Consider the following 7,635-nt stretch of genomic DNA (forward strand, 5'->3'; position numbering starts at 1 on the left):
ACCTAACAAGTACCTGGAGAATTCTGCACATCCAGAAAGCTTCTGTGCAACAAGCAGTGCCTCAAACTCCACATTTCAACTAAATTAGAACAATCCAAAATAGTATCACAGGTTTCAAAGCAATTCCTCTAGTTCTAGGCCAGTACACCAGCCTCGGTCATGTTTTCACACAGCTAAGCAATATGATTGAAATTTTTCATGAATTAATCCCACTAAGACCCCAAGACAATGTCTAAATTAATTTGCACATTCAAATTTGTGTTCCTCCAGCTTCTAATAAAACTTCTGGTTTTAACCTATTGTCAGCTGGCACTGTTTGCAGTGGGAACAGTAATAAGAAGCAGTCCACAAAAACCTTGACCCCAAGTACCCTATTTCTGCTGTATGCTTTCAGAACAGATTGCCATCTTGTTCCACACATATTCTCCAGAATGAACAGGAACAGTGGTTCAGCTGCTTCCTCTTCAGAAGACAGCAGAAACAGAAAATAGGTATCATTTTATTTTTTTCTTTTTACAGGACTTCCCTTTAGCAGCTGAAGAAACAGCATACATGTGCCTAGTAAGAACGTGCAAGGAAATAGTTTTACAATTCTTTCTCAGAATTTGGGACTAAATACATTACGGTAATTCTTCTAGTCCTTGGACACAAAATCATTAGGTATGGGCTATTACTTGCGTTATCACTACATTACTAGATCATTATGAAAAATAAAAGTTTTAATCAGCATGCACATTTATGAAGCACAGTGATTTGAAACTACCCCCCTACAACAGCTTCAGCATTAGCACTAACCAAAAAAAGTAGAACATTTTGCTAGCAGAGAGACCAGCACACAGAAAGAAATTACTACTACAGTGAGTCTCACAGGGCTAATTGTATGGTGCACTGCCACGCTGGGATTTGTCATTAACCAGCATTTACATAAAGCTATTACACAAGTTAAAAATCTAGTGAGCTTCAGGTGGCTGTTAGATGTTTTATTTTTTCTCCTCATCCTCCCTCCCCTTTTTTTTAAACCTTTCCCTATGTAACATTTTGATTGTAAAGGCGGCAATTTTTTTTTCCTTTATATCTGTCATTGTTTGTGTTTATTTCTGCTCTGTTTCTGATATTGATCACAGCATACTTTCCTCTATTATTTTTTAGATCCATATTTACAATTATTGCTTTTTTTTGTATCAGTTTTGGCACAATTTTATATAATGACCACAATGCATCAATACAAATTTGCTTCTTCACGAAGGATGGTATACACACAGATGGTTCAGGCTGAGGCATGCTCAGGGCTAAATTCAAAATACAAATTGGACAGCCAACAGCTATGAGTAAAATTTGTATGCTTTTAAAGTACCTCTGGTAATAATCTGTTTCTGAAACAGCAGTTGCTGCTGGTGTCCATGTGCAGACAGAAGAAACCATGTTTAGGGTCTTTCCTCCAGTTTTCTTGGTGGACATTTTCTAAACACTTCCCAAAGCACAGGTATGTAAGCACGTTATAACAAGCTTGCAGTAAGCTAACACACCAAGCATTCTCATGGAAAATACTGAAATGAATAATGCAATCCTGCTTTCATGAATAAGTATGCTTCTAAATATGACTACGATTAAGAGCAGATTACGGTTCTCAGATTATATTGCGCAATTTATGGCATCCAAACAGAAAGGATCTGAGCTGCAACTTAGTTTGTGAACAGTCCCAGCCCATTCCGGTGCAAAGTAAAACCTTTACCACAGCCAGTTTGACCATGCAACAAAACCATGAATATTCCTGTGGTCACTTAGGTCTCAGCACGGAGGCAGTAACTGCAAGTGAAAGGCAGAAGTTTCTAAACTACTCCCAGCTTTAGTGCTCCCAATTTTGGCAGATAACAGTACAGCTATGGACTTGAAAACCTGCAGAACAAGGAAAGAGATGCTCTAGACTCAGCAGAAGCCATCTCTCAATGGAACAGACCAAATGCATCACCTAATGTGGATTTGACAACAGCCTAACATTTGGCAAACCTCCCCTAATCCTGTAACAGGAGTGTGGTTGTTTATGTGGCCTCAGACTTGAACCCCGTCTGTTTTGAAATGGGCAAAAATCTGTACCAAAAAAAAAAAAAAAAAACATCTGCAAGAAAAAAAAAATTCTGATGCCTCACAGCCCTCATGGCATACCCAGGTGCCCATCACATCTGGCACAGGGAACCCTTTGCAGGTTTTGTTCTTTTTGTTCTGTTTTAAAGCTCTTTAATGGCTTACAGGTGCTCTCTGTATACTCTATTCTCAAAGCCCATAACTACATCTGGCCCAAGCAATACGAAAAAAATTGACTTGTTTCTATTTAAGCATCACAATATTTTGGATGGATATTTCACCAAAATATTTTGGATGAAAAGTGATCAGATCCTAACCTTTGGAAATCCTCCTTATAAAACAAGCTGCTACAGATCTTCTTCACCTCTTTGCTAGCCCCATGCTCCCCACTTTCAGGTCTCAAGCTGGCATTTAACCTCTACAGAAATCTACAGTAAACTGCAGCTCTGGAATGTAAGAAAGTCATTAAAATTAATCCACCACAACCCACCACTACATTATTTCCTTCTTAAATTGAACTGTAGCAAAACCTTTCCTAGGAAGACGCCACAGACATAGTACTAGGAATCATGGAAACTTCACCTGCAAAGGTGCAAGGCGGAGATTCCCTCAGACAGCACCTCACCAGTGAGCAACACAACGAGCCTCCGTCTGCACAGAGCGAAGCAGGTCCAGAGAAACGTACCTTCCTTCTCATCTCTCCCTCAATTTGGACTTTTATTTTCAAACGTAAATTTCAGGTCCAACCACTATTACTACTAAAGAAGCCAAATACTGATTTAATTAAAAATAACCTAAAAACAATAGGTACTTGCATTGGGTGCGTGTAGCAAGGCGCCAGCAGCACGGGCTGCAGAGGTGTCGGGGAGGAGAGGGCGGGGCTGCCCCAAGCCAGTTCCAGCCAGTTCCAGCCCCTTCTGGAAGGTTCTGGCCAGTTCCTGAAGGTTCTGTCTGTTTCTTCTGTCCGGTTCCAGAAGGTTCCACAGCAGGGCAGGGCTCAGCCAATCACAGGCCGTGGCACCTCATGGGAACAGATTTAGGGAAAAGCAAAAGCCCCCTGCCTGTGAGGGAACGAAGTCGAGCAGTGGCAATTCTGGTACCCAAACCAGCCCTCCTGTTCAGCTGTGAGGGTGAGGTGGGTCCCCTTGGTGACACAGACAGCCCACTCCACTGAAATACTCTCAGATTGCAAATTTGGGTGTCATGCCCAGCTTCAGAATTGGCTGGTGTTATAGAGGATTCTTCATTATGAAAATTCAAACGCTAGCAACGTTCCTGGTAAAACTAGGACCACGACGTCTGTATTTAAAAATGTCAATAAAATTATGTCCATGTAGGTGTTCCTTTTATGCTCAGGAAAAACACGTAAGAAAACACACCAAAAAGTCTAAAATGTGATACTGGTTTTCAGCTTTTTCTGGAAGTGTCCAACCAGTGTCTATCCCCTGCTCAGTCCTCCTGGCAGTCACACCAGGTGCGTGCTTCCACAAAGAATGGGAGGAGGAAAATAAGTGTATAATAATAATAGTAACTTCAACAATATTATTATTGTTAAATTTATAACTGTTATTCTGACAGTTTAAAATGAAAAAATTGTAGATATAAAATCATGTTTAATATTCTTTCTCTGCATAGCCACCCTATTTGAACTCAAGCATATTGTCAATGTTCTTTCATTTGAAAGCAGTTCAAGTAGCTTTGTAGCTCCAGTTCTTGCTATTCTCCTATTTTGCAAATCTCCTCAAAGCCCTATACTTCAAATACTGTTCTTTGCACCTTTAATAATAATGAAACCAGAATTCTGAGCAACACTTCCAATTGTGCACTAATTAACCCCCAAATACTCCTTTTAAATTATTTTATTCACACACAATATATTGTACAGCTTTAATTTGTACCAGGAAATGTTACAGTCATAATTCTATTCCTCTAAGTGTTATGTAGTGCCATTTCCTTGATTTCCAAGCAGGTGTTATCAAATGATGTTTTGAAAATTAGAAGTATAATGCCAATCAGGTTCCTAAGATCTAAACTATTCTGTATCTATGAAAACATATTATGCATATAAATATATATTTTTCATACTGACTTCTTTTGTATGTTAAGCAGCTGGAAAAGCTAATTCTCCTATTTGCAATAACATTGGCATTAAAAAAAAACACTTCTAAGATTAAAAAGGATAGAGAATAGATTTGTCCACTTGTATTCATTTTTATCAACAGGAAAAGAGGTAGAGCTGTCACTAGTGAAGAAAAAATCTATTAAGATGTCAGTTATGGTATCATTTACATTAATAATGTGTAGCAGCTGCAAGCTCAAAAAATGAACAGTGCAAAGATTTGTCACAAATTAACCACAGAATTGTAATTAGCATGGCATAAAAGTACTTAGAGTTGAAAATGAAGAGAGGGATCAAATCCCTCATATTACATATATGCTCTATGTACATGTAAGAGACAATACTAGAAACGATTGTGGATGATTTTGTAACCATTTCTCTGCCAGTAGGTAAAGAACCTGCCTGCTTATTCCATACCACAGACAAACTACTCTGCTCTTATGAGGCTCCACCTGCAGTGCTGCATTCAGCTCTGAGGCCCCCAGTGTAAGGAAGGCATGGACCTGTTGGAGTGGGTCCAGAGGAGGCCACGAGGATGATCAGGAGGCTGGGGCACCTCTCCTATGGAGACAGGCTGAGGGAGTTGGGGTTGTTCAGCCTGGAGAAGAGAAGGCTCCAAGGAGACCACACAGTGGCCTTCCAATACATAAAGGAGGCCTACAGGAAATCTGGGGAGAGACTCTTTGTCAAGGAGAACAGTGATAAGACAAGGGGTAATGGCTTTAAACTAAAAAAGGGTAGATTTAGATTAGACATTAGGAAGAAATTCTTTACTATGAGGGTTGTGAGGCCCTGGTTGCCCAGAGAAGCTGTGGAGGCCACATCTGTGGAAGTACTCAAAGATAGGCTGGATGGGGCTTTGCGCAGCCTGGGCTGATGGGAGGTGTCCCTACTCATGGCAAGAGGGTTGGAATTACATGATCTTTGAGGTCCCTTCCAACCCAAACCAGTCTTTGATTCTACGACAAAGATGAGTCTTTGGACTCCTCAGGCCATTTCCTGATAAGGATGGTGTTATTTTCAGCCCATGGCAGCAAAGTAACGTAGAGGAACGAGATAGACACTCGCCAGTTTGCTCCTGGAGGAGTCCAGCGACACTCCCTCCTGGAAGGAGGAAAAGGTTTCTAAATAGCACCATGTATTGAAATTGTATGCATAATCAATTCTTGCTGGGACTGAGTCCTTTCTTTTCGCATTCAGGGTGACAGTCATGAGTACATTCACAGTAGAAGCTTTTGCTTTCAAAAGTAACTTGACAATTATGCAATAAATAAGAAAGCAAATACTATTATCTGTTAACCTTATTATTACAACATCTCTGAAATGTGTGAATGACAGAAACAAAAGTAATAACTTGCCTTTGCAGGAAATTTTTAATTGAAGTTAAGAGGCAAGAATAATAGTGTGTCAGTGTTAGGTTTCATCAGCCTCTAAGCTAAGTCTTTCCTTAGAAAATGTAATCGAAGTAGAATGAAATGTTGAACTGACAAGATCTGACATCCCCTTATAAGACAGGAAACATCTCAGCTAGAGGAAAAGATGACCACAGCATTTACCTTCTTCTGAAATTAATACAACTGTCCCACTCATTTTGAACTTATTGATGAATAGAAAATATTCAATCTTAAATGTACAATATAATACAAAATATTGACATTTTTACAAGTTAGCATTACATTGGTAGTTTGAAAATTAGCACCAGGCTAAGTTGAAGAACAGTGAGACAACAGAACAATTCCCATATCTGCTACACATTCCTAATGGAACTGACAAAACAGTACTATTTGGGGGGCAAATAAGGAAAATACTGAATCTTATCTAGGGTCTATACAACATGCATTAGTTGCCGTTAAGTAAAATAGATGCATGTTTAAACAGCGTTGGCCAAAGAGTATAGAACAGAGTCAGTACGTTATGTTCGAGTCTAAAGTCTTTTGTATGAGTTAGTTGACTTATGGGGATACATCTGTTTCTTCTTCCTGTAGATTTTCCACATATTAGGACAGATGAATTTGCTGGATCGGTATCTCTGCAGACTATCTGCTATGTAAAGTGCCTGTCTGCCAACTGCATAAGATAAGCCTGTCAGAGGCAGCTCTACTTGCATCAAGGGTAGATACAGAAATGTCATTTGCAATCCTTCATACTGGTTGTCCTTTTTGCTAGAATTGTTTTTCTTTATTCTTTTACTGAAGTAAAAAAAAAAAGACACAAGGAGAATACTGAGGGAACTTTTGAGATGGATTTGAGATGGACATACAAAACATGAAGGCTGTACCAGTCAGTATTTCAAATTGCTGGCAGTATCCTGTAAATTCAAAATTACATAATAACTTTTTTTTTTTTAATCTAAGTTGTGGTGGATCACAATACACACTTGCAGCTGGACAAACAGCAAATAAAAGAAACAAACAAACAATTACCACAAATTAATACTTACAATGAGTTATGTCAGACTATGCACTGGTTACTTCAATTCTCTTTCGAATGCATTAGTGTAGCTGCTCAGATCTTGTCATACTAGATGTGATCCTAGTGATGTACCAAAATAAAAGATGACCATAGCCATGGTAAAACCTACTTCTACGTAACTACACTGGTAATGGGATGACCTGAGGACGTTTACAAAAATGATTGCTTCTAAAAAAGGAAGCTCTTTTGTCCTCAGTAATGAGCAAACATTATCATTGCAATCACCTTTAGTAATAGATTGAATTGTCTATTCAATTATTCAATTAGATGCAGTCGCACTTCATTGTTATATTTCCTCAAGCAGGGTGATGTTGGCTTTGACTAAATGTACTCCACATTCACTTATTTTTCCCCAGTGACAGAACCAAGTACATATCATACTCACTGTCTGCTCACCCTAACAGTGAACTGTTTATCATGCTCTATTTGCAAGGTCATGCTGTAACATGATCACTGAAATCTTTCTTGGGGGAAAAAAAACATGGTGGGCAGAAGGGTTATTTTCACCTGCAGCATTTTAGAATCACATGGTGAACGCAATTTTGTGTTGTATTTGTAAAACACAGATAATTCAAGAAAAAAATGATATAATTTTAAATAGCAATGGCCAGAAAAAAAAAATCAAAATCAGTTCATTATCAAATGTTAGAACAACCCAATGAGGTTGTACAATGAGGTACAGCAAAGTGATGAAACGCAGGGGCATGAAGTACCTGCCCAGGACGGGAGCCTTCTTAAGCTATACTGATAAAACCATGACAGAATTATTTCTTGTGTACATGTTGTGCCCTCAAGTACCATTTATATTCAGTCTGAGGAGACCAACTGATTGCAACACTGCACTGCCAAGACTTTATGCCACAGGGTCTTTAGCACCCAGGTAAATCTCTCATATACCATCCTTAGACCGTGGCTATTGACCAAACAGCAGCAGATATTCTCTCATTCCTATTAAGCATGCT

This window comes from Cygnus atratus, chromosome 9 (assembly GCF_013377495.2).
Source record: "Cygnus atratus isolate AKBS03 ecotype Queensland, Australia chromosome 9, CAtr_DNAZoo_HiC_assembly, whole genome shotgun sequence".
Classification (NCBI taxonomy): domain Eukaryota; kingdom Metazoa; phylum Chordata; class Aves; order Anseriformes; family Anatidae; genus Cygnus; species Cygnus atratus.